At 47.6% G+C, this 19,790-nt stretch overlaps 1 long non-coding RNA gene across 1 annotated transcript in view; it reads right to left on the reverse strand.

Annotated features, from left to right (window-relative positions):
* LOC123351135 overlaps nucleotides 1-11,126 on the reverse strand; it is a 104,199-nt gene extending 93,073 nt beyond the window's left edge. Inside the window, exons 1-3 of the long non-coding RNA XR_006573930.1 lie at nucleotides 11,067-11,126; nucleotides 10,301-10,386; nucleotides 9,594-9,851 (exon numbers count right to left, since the gene is read on the reverse strand). This is a non-coding gene — a long non-coding RNA (uncharacterized LOC123351135). The remainder of the gene's footprint in view (nucleotides 1-9,593; nucleotides 9,852-10,300; nucleotides 10,387-11,066) is intronic.
* Nucleotides 11,127-19,790: the final 8,664 nt, after the last annotated feature.

Here is a 19,790-nt window from a genome sequence, read left to right on the forward strand (position 1 = left end):
CCCTGTGCTGTTCGCAGGTAAGTCACGTTGCTGATTTCTTGCATTCTAACTTCTGCTATAGCTTTGGCTGGTGTGAGATCTGGGTCTAATTGAAGCTGTGAGGATAAACTGGTGTCTCAGTTACCAGCAACCATCTTGTCGCTTATTAGCGCTTCTTTCAACATTCCGTATTCCATCAAAAGCCTTTTTCACTTTGAAGTATTCTTTCTTCCTCATTAGTGAAGGGTAGGGCACATAGGATATCAGCAACAGCAGCATCACCCATGGCAAATATCAGGCCATTTACCTAGTATTCTTCTGCTTTCTCTATTAAACCAAGAATCATGCAAATCTATGGATCCAGCAAGGCCAACTGCCTGAGTTGCCAAAATCAAATTCCTCTAACAGAGCCATTTGTGCTATGGGCTCTATTCCTGCCCTGAGACAGGGATCTTCCTCCTTCCTGCTGCAGCTTTCACAGGTCTCTACCCTGTTTTCCCATTCTCTTACCACTCCAGCAGCTGGGGGTGGGGAGGAGGTCTCTTTCCGCCCCCCACCCCCGTTACTCCTTCTTTAGAGAGAGGGATTCCCTCACTGCTGACACCATGTAGTGTGAGGACATAGATGTAAAGAGCCATGCTTTAAGCAGCAAATAGATAATTCCCTAACCAGGAAGTTCCTACACTTACTTATAAAGCTCCCTGGTACAACAAATCCTGGTCCTCTCTGGTAACTGTGGAGAACCATGAACTCCATAACTACTCCACACTATAGATAAGCAAGTCTCTCTTCCATCCAAAATATCAATAAGTTAAATGCTCTGAAGACCAGAAGGGCTGCAGGAAGAAATTTCTACATAAACATGTGTATCTGGCCATGAGCCATAAATTCATCATTCCCACTAACAACTGGGAAAATCCTGCCCAAAAGTGTCCAAATTTGGAGAAGAGGGTTAAGACTGGTGCAAACATCGCAGAGAGCCACCAGATCCCAGAATGAGGCCTGCAGCTGAGCCAGGAAGCTGTGTATGCATCAACTTCTTCTGGTGAGTGGACCTGTAGCCACTGTAGGAAGGTCTGCTGCTCGTGCATCTGGCTCTTTTCCCATACCACTGCTAAGCACCACTGCTGGACTGACTTTGTTGCGCCTCCTTTCATCTGTCAAGATGTTGGACAGCCATATCCATAAATTACCTGTGCAGCTCCCATTGTTGCAAAATCCTTCTGACTCATCAGAATAGACCTTCTCCTCTGTCACAGAAAGCTGATGTGAAGAGCTCGTCCAGAAGATTGGGAGCTTCTATGACTGCTTCAGAGATTAGAGCAAACATCATATTAGCACAGCCAATGGCCAAATACCCAGCATATCCACTCCTGCACCACTGTGTAGCATTATGGAGAGCTACCACAGAGGCCTACTCTGGGGCATGAAGCATTCATTGCCTGGTCCACTTAAGCAGCAGAAATATGTTTTCACTTGCACTTAAGCCTTAAGCAGCCACAGACTACCTTGAGGATTTGCCCAGTGACTGCATAGATTGTTATTTTATAGAGGCCTTTAAAGTTGCTCTTCCCTAGGCTATTAAGGGATATGTAAGCAAAGGATCCAGGAAGATGACTCACAATTCAGAGCTACATAGATTCATAGATTCCAAGGCCAGAAGGGACCATTGTGGTGATCTAGCCAGACCTCCTGTATCACACAGGCCAGAGAACTGCCCCCAAATAATTCCTTTTGAACTAGGGCAGTTCTTTTAACAAAAATAAAATAAAATAAATAAATCCAACCTTGATTTAAAATTACCAGTGATAAAGAATCCACCAGTGACCCCTGGTGAATTGTTCCAATGGTTAATTACCCTCCCAGTCAGGGTGTTGGAAAAAAAAAAAGACTGCCAAGACATTTTGTCAAAAGAGCAGCCAAATGAGCCATGCAACATAGGACAAAATGAACAGCGCTAAAATATTATAATCTATCAAAACGAATGCACCCCGTGCTGTGGAACAGGCTGTTCCCGGAGTGCCCAGAGGTGGTGGTGCAGGGAATTCGTGCCCAACCCATTGATCGCTAAAGATAATTTGTTCTAGTGCAGCATGTTGGGAGTTTCTCCAAGGCAGGGGCCTGAAATGAGCGGGGTGTGTGGCAGATCAGGATTGAGGAACACTCCTAGATTCACGTAGGGCAAGGCCAGAAGGGACCCCATGATCCTTTAGTCTGACCTCCTGCTTAGCAGAGGCCAAGGAACCTCACCCAGTAATTCCCACATCAAGCCCATGCATGGCAGAGCTGAACAGAAGAAACTTGCACGGCACCTGCCCTCACTAAGCCAGCGCTTTTCATTTTATTGACATAACTACTAAATTCTTCCACCTTTAAAAACCAAACAAAAACACACACCAAATTCCTGGCGCCATGCGACACAATCTTGGAAGCTAATTAAACTGCAGTGTGTAGGGCTAAGCTTCTAAACGTTCTCCGCCCTTCCCTGAGAAATGCAAGGTCAGACGCTGCTTAATAATCCCTTCATATTGGTAATTTAGTTAATGTTTGTACAACACTTTGAACATGCAAAGTGCTGTGGTGTGGAAGTGCTAAGTGCTGTAGTATTTAGCGGCAAATCCTGTCATAATCCCTCATTGTGCAATAATAGTAATTAATCATCGTCATCTCGTTCAGAAAAGGCCCCACCCCCCAATCCCCACTCCCATCCCCGTCAGGCACTATGGGAGCTGCACAAACTCTTTCTAATGCAGCACGTCTTGATAAGACAGCTTGGCCCAAGCGGCAAAGTTCCGATCTGAACCGTACCCATGTTCAGGGCTGTTCTGGTTCAACCTAGCCCAGGCACAGTGGTTTCTAATCTTTACCCAGGACTGTAAGCTCTTTGGGGCAGGTGCTGTCTGTTTCCTACATGTTTGCAGAGCGCATAGCACAATGGTGCCCTGATCCCCAATTGCAGCAGCTCCTGGAGGCCCCCAACTTAATTAACAACAAACAGAGGAAGGGGCAAAGTTCAGCTCCACCTCACCTTTTGGGGGAGGGGGTATTGGGAGCCAGGGTTCAGCTCCATTGCTATTAAAAGCAATGGACAATTCACAATATAAGAAGGGGATAAAATGTTGACAGCTGCTGCAGACAGAAAAGAAACCTGAAGCAAAGAACTTGAGAAATCAGTGTGTACAGACTGTAACAACATTAGCCGGAGCGTCCAGGCCAGTCAGAAGTGCCTGTCGCATTTACTGTTCCAGCCTTGAGTGGAGATTGACACTGGAGCCCTTTTGTGATTATTTATAGGATTTTAAAGAGAAATAAAAAGACACCTAGCCCAGGCTCTAGGTGCCCAAACACATTGTTACCCATCCAGTAAATACAACGAGGCCCCAGCAGTACTAAAATAATCATTTCAACAGGAACTCAGCCAGTCAGACACCGACAACGAGTCCTTTCCAGCCCTTCATCATCATGGGAAGCATACTGTCAGCCCTCTGCAAAACCCCGGAGGTCTACAGTTAACTACAACTATTTCCCACTCCATCAATTCTTCTGCCGTAACCAGACTGACCTGGACTACAACTGCCTTCTACCCAGCCAGAGCTCCACCAGAACTTCCCAGAGCCTGGAAAGCGAGAAGAGCCAAAGACTTGCAGAAAGTCCACATGGGACCTTACTATCCCAAACTATCAACCCGAGAGGATTTCAGTAGTACAGTGATGGGTGCCAGTACAAAACCCTGGATTAAATTAGACTGAGAGACAGAATACCCAGGGCTCAAAGCCGTATAGTTTGCCCCCTCCAGGCACCATGTATTCGACAGGGCCGCCCAGAGGATTCAGGGGGCCTGGGGCAAAGTGGGGGAGCTGCGGCGCTCGTACTCACCCAGCAGCAGGCTGGGTCTTCGGCGGCATTTCGGCGGGCGGGGGGCCCTTCAGTCGCTCTGCATCTTGCAGCACTGAAGGGCCCCCTGCCGCCGAAATGCCGCCGAAGACCCGGAGTGACTGAAGGGCCCCCCGCCGCCAAAATGCTGCCGAAGACCCGGAGTGACTGAAGGGCCCCCCGCCGCCAAAATGCTGCCGAAGACCCGGACCGCCACCGGGCCAGGGCTCGCGGGGCCCCTGCGGGGCCCGGGGCAAATTGCCCCACTTGCCCACCCCCCTGGGCGGCCCTGGTATTCGACAATTACAGCACAATGTCCATCACCTGTGCAGATTTACGGCAGAAGTTGGTTCATTTCAATAAACGAGCATCAGTGCATTTCGTATTCCCAGTGCTACTCCAATCAAAGGAAAGAACCAGAATACTGTCGTTTATTCAAGGTAATACTTTCTCCTAATCATTTCCTAAGGCATCTGTCCCAGCCCACTTCTGCATTCCGAGTCTTGCACGCATTTGGGTTACTTCAAAGACAAAGACGTTATTGGCAAATCACACAACAGTCGTGCAGTGGATGTGCAGTAGGCTGGCACATACTGTTTGGATGAGGACTTTTTTAAATTGTAGATTTCTTTTTCATTTGACACAGCTTCAATTTACTTCACTTTTTGGTTGCAAATATTTTCTGCCCAGACTGCAATCCGTTTTTCACCAGTTCATTGCACCCACTTTTGGCAAACACATGCCAAATTTTTATTTGTACATAATAGTTAGCATCTTTTTAGTTTTAGTCACAAAGACTAATTAGCTGTCTTGGGGTGCAATCAGTAAAGAATTAAAAGACAGTAGCACAATTAAAGCCAACCAGCATGGTGTTACCAAAAATAGGTCTTGCCAAACAAACGAGATATTGTTTTGTGATGAGATGACAAGTTTTGTTGATAAAGGTAACTGTGTTGATACAATATACATAGACTTCTGTCAGGCACTTGACTGAGTGCCATTCTGACCCTTGTGCTGTTCTGAAAAAAAAACAAAAAGCACTATCCGAAGTCAATGCATAACATATTAAAATGGATGAAAAACTAGTTAACTGATAAAATGTAAAAAGTAATTGTAAATAAGGAATCACCATCTAAATAGGGGTATTTTGAGTGATGACCTGCAGGGATTGTTCTCAATCCAATGCTCTTCCAGATCAGTGATAAAGATATTGAAAAAAAAAAGAATTTAAAAATCCCCATCCAAACACAGGATAGCTCTTTAATCTAGCAGAAAAAAGGCATAAAGAGATCCAGTGCTGGGAAGCTGAAGATAGATACATTCAAACTAGAAATAACATGTACATTTTTAACAGTGAGTGTAATTAACTATAACAACAACTTACCTAGGGACATGGTCTCTTCCAACATTAGGGTCTGAGTCTATCATGATCATCTAGTCTGACCTCCTCCACATTACAGGCCACAGAACCTTGCCCACCCGCGCCTGTATTACGCCCATAACCTCTGTCTGAGTTACTGAAGTCCTTGAATCACATGGTGACTCCTCCATCATTTGCAGTCCTTAAATCAAGACTGGAGATCTTTCTAAATGATATGCTAAAGGTCAAACAGAAGTTATGGTCTTAATGCAGAAATTACTGGGCAAGGTTCTTTGGCCTGTGTTATACAGAAGGTCAGACTAGATGATGATAATGGTCTCATCTGGCCTTAATCTACAAACCTATGAAATTAAAGCAAGGGCCAAATTTTGCCCACATCTAGACTAGTGTCAATCCAGAGTAACTTCACAAAAGCTAATGGATGTACTCTGGATTTACATGGGTGTAAGTGAGGTAAGAATATGGCTGAGACTTGTAATTTTTCCTTCCCAGGAGAGAACAGGCCAGATGCAACAGGGGGCAGTTAATCCCAGTGTGACATAGAAAGAGTTTAGTCCAAAAGGCTGGGTTGGTTTGGAAGTCTATTAAGCATGAGTGAGAAGTTCGTGACATACACACAGAGAAGTTAGATTAAAAAAAACATTTAAAAAAAATCTTGTTGGAAGATTGCAATGTAACAAGACTCAGTCTTAGAATTCAGAACCCTAACACGAGAACTCCCAGAGAGAGACAAAGCAGGCTGCTCCCTAAGGCAGAGGTGCACAACTCAATCCACCTTACTGTAGGCTGGTTCTTTGAAGAGCTGACCTTGATCGCATGCTTCCCTACAGAGCCCTCTTGCCTGCAAGCAGGACCAGGAACTCCCTCCTCACTTCTGCCCCCACTCTCTCAAAGTGATAGCTTGCAATTCCAGCACAGTCCTCAATACACCACAGTGTGGTTATGAAGTCTTTAGAGTTATTCCTGTGATATATTTGCCCCATAAATTGGAACCCTGCCTTCTTTGTTTCCTCACCAGCAGGCAGGGCTGGCTCCAGGCACCAGCGAAGGAAGCAGGTGCCTGGGGCGGCCAATAGAAAGGGGCAGCAGTCTGTCCGTTGTTTGGGTGACACGTCCTGGTTGGCAGCGGCGGCACTTCGGCGGCAGCTCAATCAGTCCGCTTCAGTCTTCGGCAGCGGGTCCTTCACTCCCTGTCTTCCTCTTCAGCAGCAATTCAGTCTTTTTCTTTTTTTTTTGCCGCTTGAGGTGGCAAAAAAGGTGGAGCCGGCCCTGCCAGCAGGTTTCCATTTGAGTCAGGTCAATAGCCTGCTGGTAATAGATATTTTGGCTAAGAACTTTCAGACAGGTTGACATTTATGAAGAGTTTGGGTAGACAAGTCTGACTTTGTTCCTCTGAACCATGGTAACCTGTCAGAGATCATCTAACACAGAGGGAAGACTTTCCCTGCAGAGCTGCATGGGGCCAGAAGCAGATTCTTTTCTTTATGAAGCTACACAGGGGTCAGGTGAGCGTGACACAGAGAGAGAGTGGCAACGGATTGCTTGAGCACAGAGAACTCCTTCCGCCAGGATTTCCAGTGAGTCCCTTGATGGAAACAAGCAGTCTCCTCAGAACCATCCTCCCACTTTGTGTCCAACTGGAAAGAAAAGAGGCAGGTTCCTAAACAAAGGAGTTCAGATTTTCTCTTCTAACAGCTGTAGTAAAGCTGTGGTCTAGTAGCGAGGGAACAGGCATGGTATTAAGGAAACCTGGGCTCGATTCCTGGCTCTGATCTCATGTGTGATTGCAGGCAAGTCACTTTAATCGCTCTGTGCTTCACTTTCCCCATATTTAAAAGGGAGATAAAGATACTTCACTTTATTTGTAAAGATCTAGGAATTAACAGAGCAAGGCCATAGTCACCAAAGACCCAGCCAGAGCGTGCTAAAAATGTCTTCTCTCCAAAATCCCTTCCATTCCAACCACAGAGACGGCAACTCCATGGGACAAGACACAATAAAACTATATCAATCAATAGCAGGAGCTACAGTGAAACACAGTCAGGGGCCTGATGCTACCCTCATTCGCAGTGGTGTGAAGCATCAATAACATTGCTGGCGTCATGCTACTGGATTTTTTTATTTCAAAAAGCTTGTGGCCTTGGCTTGCAGGGCTTGCTTGCAAAGATCAGGTTCTCATAGAGCATAATGAAAGAACAACAACAACATTTTGCACTAAAACCCTCCTGGCAGCCCAGCTCCAAATCTGCTCGCTGGCGATTCTGTCACGGCATTGGCATTTATCCTTTTAATCTACTTGAGAAAATAAAAAAAGTCTGGCCAGGAACTGATTCCCTGTCAGCAACCAGGTGGATCTTAAGCTGAAGAAAGAAAAGAAAAAAAAATCCTCTAGTGCCAGGTTGCAAGTTCCAGTCTTCATAGAATTAAAGGTCAACGGGTGATGTTGCTCCTGCCCCAACTTCCTGATCCTTTACGGCTGGAAATGCAGTGCCTGGGAGTGGCTGGACAAGGATGTGCCTGATCACAGTGCTAACTCCCAGCCTGTCCAGTTCCCCTCGGAAGGCTGCAGGGAAAGGGAAGCTGCTACTATTCCCACAGACCCTTGTTTGTTTTTAATTGTAAATGAAGCCTTCATTGCTATATCCCACGTGCTCTGAAGAGGAGTGAGATGAGCAAAGCAGGGGAAACAGGCCTTAGAGTTGCCCAGGTGCTGTGGCTGCTGCAGCTTTGCATAGGCTGTACCTACAGCAGTAACCCAGGATCATTACCTAGAACTGGATCCTCCCAATTGTTCCATGGAAGGAAGCAAACGTGGGCTAAGCTTGCTGAAGAAACTGAGCAGAGCTCCTGGTATCCAATCCACAGTGTCTCCATGTGTTTATTGCCCAGTGGGTTGGGGGAAGCGGGATCATGATTGCCTGGAGGGAGGCGGAGTTGGGCAGCATCTGCTCTATGAGGCATGATCTCTGAGTGTCCTAGCAAACTGCAGAACGTCTGCATGTTTTCCCTTCAAAAATTAATACTGTGGTGGGGAGAAAAAGCTGTAGCCTTGGAACGGGAACCAGTGGCAGCACAATACGGTAGCATCTCCAGAAGAGAGATGAAAAATCCTCGCTCCTATTTGTCTAGCTTCTAATTTTATAGGGAATGTAGACGCTAATGAAAGCAAGGGGTTAATAGGGCTGGATAAAACCAGGCACAATGAATGCATGTTCTATGCAACCTTTCCCTACCCCTCTGCTATTCCACCTCAGTTCTGACCTGCAGCTGTTTCAGGCCCCTTTCAGATATGAGTAGTGGTGCTTCTTTATGCCAAAGTGTTGTGCACAAATAGGGACAAAGATGAAATTACCAACCTCACTAAGTAGGGTGACCACACATCCTGTTTGGGCTGGGACAGTCCCTTTTCTAAGCCCTGTCCCAGCTGTCCTGACTTTTTTTTCTCAAAAGGCGGCATTGGTCCCATTTGCGATGCCAGCCCCCCACAGGAGGGGAGGCAGGGCTGGGGACGGGAGGCAGCGTTCCAGTATGTGGGGCGGGGCTGCAGAGTTCCAGTGCTGGGCAACGGCCTCCTGAGGGGGCCCCCGCAGGGTTCCAGCAACAGGCAACAGCTTCAAGCAAAAGGGGAGTGGGGGGGTGTGCAGAATTTCAGCCACGGGCAAACAGCCTCACAGGGGGTGGCAGGGGCGGGGGGAGAAGAGGGTTGCGGCGGGTCCTGTTCTCTCTTTGAGAAATATGGTCACCCTGTCACTAAGGAATATTTGCATCTAGTCTCCAGAGGTGAAAGGCTGGGGTGCTACACCAGCCTTACTAACCCTAGAGAGAAGTCACATGCCTCACATTTTTGGAGCAGCATCCTTTGTTCCTTCACAATATACATGGGTAAATAGCGAAGATGTTAGAAAGACCAGGAATCAAACATGCCTAATCAAATCAGCCACTGCTGCGGGAAATCAGCATGTCTGAAAGCATTATGGCCAACCACAAATATTCAGAAATAATTTGATGAGATTTACAAATAAATAAATGTTGCATTCTTTTCATTTGCCTTCTGGATTTTTAGCCTTTAAGGTGTACGTGGGTCACATTTTCATGATTTCCTCTGCAACCATGTGGGCTTGAAGCTTAAGAAAGCAAGCTGGCTGAGAGTCTCACATAAACACTGGTCTCCAGGAATTGGGACTTTAAATAAAACCTCAAATATTGCAGGACTTGCAATCAAATCATGAGAATTAGCAAAGGTGTTAGAATCAGATACATTTCACAGGACTGGCTTTTTTTTTTTTTAAAAGCCATTTAAAAAACATTAGACTGTTTATAATCGATACAATCAAATCCTTACTGTGTTTCTGTTTCTAACCTTTGGGAACTGCCCTTTAGCCCCGTTCAGGTGAGATGCTGCCGCCGAGATTAGGTGAGAAGTGCAGTTCTTTCAGATCCACTCCAAGCTGAAGAAGCTGATGGCACCGAGTCACTATGGGCGGTACGCATGTTTGCTAGACTTCACTCTTTTAGAATCTGGATCTGCTTTTTAATTTGAGTCCAAGGGCTGAAAATGTGGTTTGGTGGGCTGTGCCAAACCACAGAACAGTTCCTCAATGTGTGAGTCATCTCAGAGCTGAAGCAGAGGCAGAGAAGAAAGGAAGAAATGGCGTAATGCAATATATGGGTTTTTTTTCCTTCTGTGTTCTTGCTTTCTTTGGTAAGGATAGATGAGATGTGCTGCGAACAACCCCCCTCTCTCCAACCCTTTCAGCTCTCTCAAACCAGTCATACTCAGCCTCCTGGTCGGGATTCTGGGTAATGTGGTCCACCATGCATATCCTGCATTATGAAATATTGTAACTGAGCGACCAAGGGAGGACAATCAAAGCTTCATGTGCACATATGACTACATTGCAGAAAGGCATTGTGGGCTGGCGATTACGGGAGCATAAGGGAAGTCAGGATTTAAGGCCTCTGTTCCTGGCTCTTTTACTGACTTGCTCAGTGACTTTCCGCAAGTTATTTACCTTGGTTTCCCCAGTCCTCCATCCCCCCTTTTTAAAAAGAGATACTATCACCTACCTCTGGGGTGATGTGAAGCTTATTTAATGAATATCTGAAAATCACTTGGAGATCTTTGGCTGAAAGAAGTTCAAAGTATCATTGCTCTAGAAAGAAAAAAAATAATTGAATGTCAAATAAGCCATAAAAAAAAGACCATGTCAAGTGGGTCTAGACAAGGCTGGAAGAGAAGAAAGGGTTCATGAGCTGAGGGGCACTACCAAAGGAGCATGACTATTTCTCAGAATCATGGCAGAATTCATGCTTCTTTATAGAAGGGGAAACCCCTTGGAAGGGATGGCTGGTTCTAATAAAAAATAAGCCCATTTTAAGGTTCCGATTCACAGAAGCATCCCTATTCAAGAAGGAGGCTTAAGTGATTGTCTAAAAAGCTAAGACTGTGCTTAAGCGCGTTCCTGAATCCTAGGTTAAGCTTTCATTATGGTTACATTCTCACTGCAGCGCTGGAGAGAGAGAGGAGTCTCTGATTTACAGGACTATGGGCTAGAAAAAGACATGTGCAAAGTGAACACAATGCTAAACAGTTATTGGAGGGCTCCATTCATTCAGCGAGAACATTCCCCTTAATCCTCAGTGACTGGTAAGTCTTTTGTCCTCAAGAACCTGATCACTGACTGCATGTGCATTCTGCCTACAGAAGGCAACACTAGCTTTGCTGCGAGGGGCGAGGAAGCCTGAAATCCCGTTTTCTGACATTGCTACATTTTTGGCTCTGCCACAATGGCAGCCAGGTCCCACGTGCTGCTTTCAAATCAATGCTGCTCACCAGCCAGTCTGAGAGGTCTGCATCCTCACCTTCACAGACCTGACAGCCTGCAGAGTTCCAGCCAGGGGAAGAAACTTGTTGTGTATTTGGTTGTCATGGGTTTTGTTACTATGGCAACTGAGTTAGACTATTAAGGGATAGCTCAGCCGGTTTCAACCGGCTGGGTGAGCTCTCTGTGTCTGTAAATAAAATGGAGGTTTTGGTAAGCTGTCTGCTCTCTGGCCTCAAGTGATTGCTTCCTACACCGGCTGCCCCAAGGATATAACAAAACTCATTTAATATTACACTGCAGGGCTGAGCAGGGAACTGATGTTCAGTAGGATACGGAGAAAAGAAGAGCCCTACAGAACAAGATCTAGTATCAAAGCACCTTGGAATGGGCAATGAATTCTTCCTTTCCCATTCAAGCTTTGTGCTCAAGAGTGTATGGATGTGCAGCCGCAAATAAATAAAACTATTCATTTTTTGTATTGCACTAGTGCCTAAAGGCCCAGAATGAGACTCTCGCCTCACTGTGCCAGGCACTGTACAGATATATAGCAAGAGATAGACCCTGCCCTAAGAGTCTGACAGTCTAATTTGGACTGAGCTCCATTAGAAACATTTTTCTGGAAGTAACTGGAACCACAGAAGAGCATCACTCACTTCCAAAACAACGTTTGTACTGGAGTGCAAGGGAGATGCAGACCAGACTTGCCTTTCTCCCTTTAATCATCTGTTTTAACCCAGCGGATAATTCCCACTGGACAAGTGGGCACTTGGGAGACAAAGCCAGCCAGCCCTATGTAAGGCCTACAGTGATTGGCAGCTGCAGCAAGTCAGGCTGCCTGTGACAGTTCCTTGGGAGGCTGTGGGTTAAAAAGGGCCCTGAGGCACCATTTGGGCAGCACAGTTTTCACTAGCTCTACAAATATGCACTATTCTTTGCATTGTCAAAGCCGTGTCTCACAATAAATGTGCATTGACATGGCTATCAATTATACCAGGGGTTCTCAAACTGAGGGTCACGAGCTGTCAGCCTTCACCCCAAACCCACTTTGCCTCCTGCATTTTTACTGGTGTTAAATATATAAAAATATATAAAAGAAGTGTTATAACTCGTAAGAGGGGGTCCCACTCAGAGGCGTGCCATGTGAAAGGGGTCACCAGTACAAAGTTTGAGACCCACTGAATTATACCTCAGATAATTCAGGCTGTCATTTGTCTGTTAACTGCTCATCTTCACATGACTTAGCTCTAGAACGTGGGGTGGTCAAACTTAATGACTCAAGCTGTGCGGGGGGAGGGGGGATTTAAATTGTCATCCCCTCCACAGCGGGCACCAGTCATCTCTGGCAGAAGTCCCTAGCCCCCTAGTGCCCCCACCCCCCACACACAGGGCAGAAACCCGCCCTCCCCCTAGTCTGGTAGGCAAAGAATGGGGGTGGGGGGGACTCCAGGAGCCAGGCTTTAACTCTCATTTGTGAGCCACTGTTTGGCCACCCCTGCTGTATAGCATCAGTCTGTGTGAGGGAGACTGCGCTACTCACCGCTCAGTGGTGCCTCCTGGTGGTTCATCTGGGGAATGAGCTCTGTCACCTGGTGGGACACCCCTTCCTTGGAGCTGCAGCACTCTCCTCCCAGATACCTTCTGGGGTATCGCAAATCCTTAGAGGCAAACTGTCCCAGGCGGCCTCCTCCCCACTACTTGGTCTGAGCCACTCCCCCAGTGGCTGGTAAAGGAATCCAGGCCTACCCTCAGCATCAGGTTCCAGTCCAGGGACCCTCAACCCAGCAGCTCTGGGCTTTTACACTCCCAGCCCTGGCTTGCTTCCTACTCTGTCTTTGCAACTTCCTGCTCTTCCCCCTGCATCTTCTCTTTACAGATCCTCCCCCAGCTGGGCTTCCTCTGCAATTAGGCCCTAACATGCCCTAGGTTTCCTCCAGGTGCAGTCTCAGGTTAATTGGCCTAATTTACCCCTTCAGGTCTTGGGTGGGTGGACACTCCACCACAGTCTGTAACAAAACAATCAATTGTCTCCTCTGGCATCTGGTTTCTTCCAAAGGAAAATGGGACATATGCGCAGGGATCACAATATTCTTACAATTTTTTAATCATTTTGCCTAGCAGTTTGCAGTTTCCCGCCTCATGCTCCCAGTGGAATGTATTGTAGATTTCCAGTGCCTCTGGGCCTGCCATAGGTAGCAGTGTGGAGGATTTCACCCTCTCTGATTTCTCTGCAATGCCACCTGCTTTCTGAAAAAAATTAGGAATGCTGCAACCAGCCCTCCTAGTTTTACACCAGGCTCCCTTCCAGGTGGCTTCATTTACTCCATGTTTGCCAAAAATCCAGTTGTCTTCTGACACCATGTAATAAAGGCGAGACGCACACAGGAGTGCTGGCAAGAGACAGGTCTTTATTTTCTGGCCCCTGTCACGTAACATGGGTCACTGTTACAAAAGGTTCTACCTGTGTCACATGGCAGGGGTCCCTCCAATGGCTACAATTACATGCTTGATCCTAACTCTATCTGGTTAATGTATTGTTGGGATTTAAGCTGTCAAGCGAAGAGTCCTCTCAGTATTTTCTTTGCTCTCCCGCAGTGTCTGCTTTGTATAATGATGGAGGATCACACCAGTCTATCTGCATGTCAGGCAACTATTCCACTAAGTACTAACTGTATTGTTCTAAATCTCTCACATTTCTTCAGTAAAATTTAATTTACTTTTTGTTACGAGAATCGCTTGCCTGATTGTTCAGGACTCAACACTCTCTCTCTCTCTCGCTCTTCCCATCTTTTCAAAAGGAAAAGCTCACAGATCCCCCAGCTTTAACCAGCTAATGCGGAGGGAGCTTGTTGTTTTTAGGTTGCATATTTGTGTAAGAGAATTTTGGCATGGCAATGTATTACAAGGGCGGGTGGGGTGGGGTGGGGGGGGAAGAACACTCAGAATTGAAGGGTGCAGAGAGAGAGTTTCTCTGGTCATGATTTTGTATGCACCTCAGCAAAGTAAAGCTATGCCAAGGCACAATACTGTATATGAGGAATGCATATTAAATTTATCCATATCTAGATATATTACACACACACACACAGGTGCGCCAATATACCACCAACCTTAAACTGTGGCTCTCCTCTGACAAGTAACTTTGTAAAGCTGGCATCTTCTTACTCAATAGATCTGCTGCCTTGGGCTTTCTCATTTAAATAGCCTGCATTCTGTCGCACAATGTTCTTTGGGATGCCTCTTACTGGGAATGCTCCAGCCTCCAGCCCATGAGAAATTTAGATGCAAAGGTTCTCAAGGCCCAGCAGAGAGGCTGTTGGGACCCTATGGTGCAGGATCTTCAAAGGGAGAGGAAAGGCAGCAGAGAGAGAGGGATTCAAGGGCCAGTCTCTCAGCCCCAGTTTAGAAGGAGTAGAAGCATGTCCGGGGTTGCCTAGGGGACTTGGATGCCTGATCCGCATTATTTTTAATAGGAATTGGGCATCCAAATTAATAGGAATTTTCAAAATCCTAGGTGGTTTTAAAAATCTCAGCCGGGGGGCAGGGCGGGGGCTTAAGTGACTTGACCAAGGTCAGATAGGAAGCCTGTGGCAGAGCCAGGACTAGAATCCACATTTTCCAGCGCCCCAGCCCAGGGTTTCGCCACAATATCATTCTGGGCCTACATACACAGGTGCATCAGTGAGAGACTGCAGTAGTCATAACTCTGATTTTCCCACTGGGATGGTGTTATAAAATGTAATGTTTGTTTAAATCCATTTCAGTACATGTCCTCCTTCTGACGGACAGGTGCAGAGCAGAGGGTTGGGGGTACATGCTCAGGAAAGGACAGGAGAGAGTTAATTAGCGGTTTCTGTGCCTTTCAGATGAGATGTGAGATTTACTAATAGAAGGAGATGTGTGGTAATGAGATCCCTAGTGGACTGCAGCTAGATCGAAAGCATTTGATGAAGCTTGACAGGCTCCATGTTTCTCAGTGAGATGTACACGGACGGGGTGTTGAGCGGTGTGTATGTTCGGGAGGATCTGTGAACCTTAGAGCCAAACACAGGACAGCTATGAACAGAGTAAGCAGACCTGCCGCCCTTCCCCGGGTCACAGGATCCACGCCTGTGGGGAAAGGGGAAGTCATTCAAAACCAAAGCGCGAATCGCTCATTCCTGGAATAGTGTGAGGCGGTACCGAACTCCACTGCTGCTGTATGGGATTAGTGAGAGAATCCAAACACCAGTAGGGCTGGGACGACAGCAGCGTGGCCGTGGCTAGGACTCCTGCCACCCCTCTGGGGCTGATTCCTCTGTATGTTTCCAGAGCCTCTTGAACAGGAAGATTTTCCATACCCTGGATTCTCCATCCCCACTCCTGTAGTAGGCGTAGATAGCTCTTCCGGGATCAGGAGAGGAGGGCAGTGCTAAGATGGATGACAGGTGTGTTCAGTTTGGGGCCTGTCACCCTTAGCAGTGTCTCCCGAGAGCCAAAAGCCCCAGCCTTCATGTGAACACTCTCTGGTGGAAGCTCTTGTGGAGAAGTAAATGGATGCTCCCTGCCTAACTCGGGCTGAGCTTGTGCACTGAACGTCTTTGGTGTAGCTAACTTCTCTCCCCCTTAGGTAAACAAATACATTATCGGGCTTCTTCATCCAAGCAGGCCTGCCCTTGGGTAGGGGTCTGTTGGGACGCAGGGGTGGTTTGATTTAAACCTGCCCTCGCCGTCAGTTGTCCGTCAGATGAGCCAGCCGGGAGGCTCCGACAGTACCATTCCCACAGGGCCCGGGGGGGTCACTAGGGAAGGCGATTGGCTGGAAGGGCACGGAAGTCAAAACCCCACAACGAAATGTGATTGCCGTTAACAGCAGACTATCAAGCTGTGCTCAGGCGTTACACGTGAAAGCTGCACCATGCTGCTGCGGGTTTAACTGGTCAAATGCCAAGTCTGCATGCTCTCTGCAGGCTGGGCTTTCCTGACTCAAAGGGTGGCGGCTGTTCAGCATCAAGGGTACCTGGTGTCTGCTCCTCCAGAAGCTCCCTCAGAAGTCAAAAATGTAGTTGTCAAGGTTTCATTGAGGAAAGAGAGAGAACCATGATTCCTTCTGGGTCTCCGGAAGGCTGCCTCCATCCTCAGAAGGCCTGTGTGTCTCAAACACCAACACCTCCTCCCTTGCCAGCTAACCTCTAGATCCCTCCAGTCTGCGTGGCTGTTTTTATTCTGCTAAGACCGTAGTGTGTAGAATGGTATCGATTCCTGCCTGGCTGATGATAAGCTTTTATCCACCGCTGGGATGTTCCTATTGTAGGCCTGATGCTGTTCCCGTTGGAGTCAGTGGCAAAACTCCCATTGACTTCAATGGCCTAGGAAGTAACATTAGCAGCTCCACAGTGGTGTCCTCTCCTCAGAACAAAACAAGGGCATCCCAGATAATACAGAAGGGAGTGTCCCCTGGGGTGTAAGGAAAAGGCGAAGGATTTGTAACAAGCTGTGGTTCCCCCTCTCTCACAGGAAATGATACGATTAAACTCAGAGGGACCCTGCATGGCACATGTGTGGTTGTGACAAGTGTACCGCAAAGAGACAAGCAAGGAAGCTCGCTTCTGTGGAAACTGGAGGAGAGGAGAGCAAGCCGCACCTCTCAGAAATGCCAGTGCGGCTCATTGTGATTCCTGAATCTATCTTTTGTAATGGGGCCCGTTGCTGTAGTATCTGAATGGCTGTACCATTCAGATGCCAAGGCAAGCCAAGGGAATCATTGCCAAGATGCCTTGAGGGCCTGATCGCTCTTACACTGGTTTTATACTAGTGTACTGGCATAGCTTGCAATGGACTTACTCCTGATTTACACCACTGCAAATGACAGCAAAGTCAGATTCCAAGGCTTCATTTGGAGCAACGTCCACTGCAAGAACAGGTCCAGCTGACACAAGTTTTACAAAGTGGCCCAGGGAGGGGCTGAACCATAGAAGATAATGGCGGGGGGAAATGCAGGCTGACGCGCTGGCATAATTTTGCGCAACATTAAGACTGCTTGAGCCGCGAAGATTCCTGCACTATGGCTTTTCAGCATCTCTAATCATAATCTCACACATTGAGCGCTCTGTTGCAGGGATGCCTCTTGCTGGCCTGCATTTGTTACACAGCGTTCAAGAGAACTGTTCTTGTTCTTTGGTCAGTGTTGAATGGCAGGCCCAAGGGTGGACCCAGTGCTTTCCAACTATTTGCAGAGACCTTCTGGAAAATGGGCCTCAATCAGAAACCTTAGGAAATCTATCCAAGAGATTGTAACAGATAAATAAGGAATTGTTGGCCAGGGGCTGGTACTCACCAGCACCTGCAAAGCTATTGCTGGTGCCTCAGGGCAGCACAGGGAGCACTTGTGGGGGCTACAGACACCCCAAAATTTGTCTTAGCCCCCAGTAGCCAACCCTCCCAATGCAAAGGTCAAACATTATGCAGAAGTAAGGGTGGCATGGTATGGGATTGCCACCCTTACTTCTCCACTGCTGCTGGCAACAGCACTGCCTGAAGCTGGGTGGTGGGAGAGCAGTGGCTGCTGGCTGGGCACCCAGCTCTGAAGGCAGCGTCGCTGCCAGCAGCAGCGCAGAAGTAAGCCCAGGCGTGGGGCCAGGGAACACAAAAGCAGGCCCTGGCCCATGTCCCCACCCACCAGGGCATGCTGCCATGGGCAGGTGGGGGGTCCGGGCCTCCCCACAGAATTCCAGACTGACCTGCTCCAGTCAGGACTTCTGGGCCCCGCCCCCGTGTTCGCTGATTCCTGAAGGCTCTGTCAGCCCCCGAGCTGGGTCCCCACGCTCAAGCTGCTCTTACTAGCTGTGAGCAGTCAAAGAGTGGCAGGGAGCTGAGGAGCAGCCGTAGCCCCAGGGCACCACCACCACCAGCAACATGAGGAGGAGACACTGAAGCGATGCGGCTGCCTGCACCATGGCACCAGTCAGCACAGCAGCTGTTCCACACTGCCCAGGCATAGCGCAGCTCTGCCCCTCCCCTCCAATTTTCAGTCTAGCCCACCTCAGCCCCCACACCTGGAGGAGATAGCTCTGCCCCCTGGGCATAGACACATTTCCTTTATTGTTGGGGAGATGTGGAGTCTGTGGAACTAGATGTAACATGAAGGATCAAATGACAAACAGGGCGAGGTGTACAGGGGCGGCTCTAGGAATTGGCACGCTGGGGTCTGGAGCCGGCCCTGTAGGTGTGTATGTTTGGTTTTGGTTTGTTTTGCATTTTGTTCCTAGAAGAGTGCAGTCTTTGGTAGCATCTTTGGAGTAAATGCAGACACTGGGTTGGGGCAGGGAAGGGGAGTTTGGAGACCTCCCCACAGCCGACACGTTTGTTGCGTAAAATGAAGAACAAGGAGACGAGAAGAGTCCAAGATGGGAGACCATTGGGTCTTTGCAGATGTTCTTCTGGGAGATGAGAACAATAAGGCCCAAAAACCATGAGAGAGAGAGAACACAACCTCTTACCCTGAAGTCCCTCATTTCAGCTCCCATCCCACATTTAAGTGCACGTGTAACTTGAAGCACATGTGGCCTGATCCAAAGCCCGCTGGAGTCACTGGAAATCTTTCGATGGACTTCAATGGGCTTTTGAGCAGGCCCATGTGTAGTCCAACTACTCTCTTGGTTAAATGGACACACATGCTTAAGCAGTTTTCTGGGTTAGGCCTTTATTAAATCTCCCATCCAGCACTCTCTTGTCCTCTAGGAACGTGGGGACCAAGAGCTTTATGGCTTGAACTTAACCCCGCAGTTGTTTAAAGAACTTCCCCTGAGGCCCATTTCAGGGGCCCATCAGTTATTCTGGTTGTTATGTATTACATCGGCCATGCCCTAAATGTGCATGAATTCAATCTGCTCAAGCTGCTTACACAGCCCCTGCCAAGCTCAATCACCTTAAAAATATCTTCTGTTTGCACACTTGAACGTTTTCAGTATTTTCTCTCGTGTCAGTTCTTGATTCTTAAGAGCAAGAACGCAGCTCGACGCTTTTGTCTTTGCAGTGAGCGCACTCCTTGAGCCCAGTGCACAGTCCAGCATGTGAACTCATCATCACCGTAGTAACGTCCTTGGGACTTCACAGCGCTATTCTGCCACCTTGCTTGCCCTGACGTGGCAGGACAATTTGCCAAGCCAGGCCCTAGTCAATGGGTACAGAAATGGCAGCATCGGGCCATGAATCAGTGCCACTTCCAGAGCAGCACATCTGGCAGGGAGGGGTTGCTTATAAATTCCACTAACAACGGGCAATCCCGAACCTTTATGGAATTTATGGCATGAATAGGAAAAATACAGTCGGAGTTCTATATTAGTCACACACATACATTTACATACGTGCACACTAGCCATGTTATACATACATGACACAGATGGGGAACACGGCGTGTGTTTGTCTGTGCATCTGTCTAGAGCAGTAAAAACAATTTTGTAATGCTCTGAATGAAGGTTTAGCTTTAGCTAAAGCCCAATCCGTTTTAATACATTGTAAACCAATTGGTAAAACCTTTTGTCTACGGTGTGAACAACCGGATCACGTGACTTCACATGTTGCAAAATAAATATATATTCATTCCTTCACTGGGAGATGAGACCAGCTCCTTTTTGGCCCCTTCCACTCAGAGCTAACTCCAGCATGGAAAGGGTTACTCTTCTTGCATAGGCATGCATACTATGAGCCACAACGGCCAAAGTATTTCACGAATTAGAAAACACAGACGTAAGAGC

This window comes from Mauremys mutica, chromosome 16, assembly GCF_020497125.1.
Source record: "Mauremys mutica isolate MM-2020 ecotype Southern chromosome 16, ASM2049712v1, whole genome shotgun sequence".
Classification (NCBI taxonomy): Eukaryota; Metazoa; Chordata; order Testudines; family Geoemydidae; genus Mauremys; species Mauremys mutica.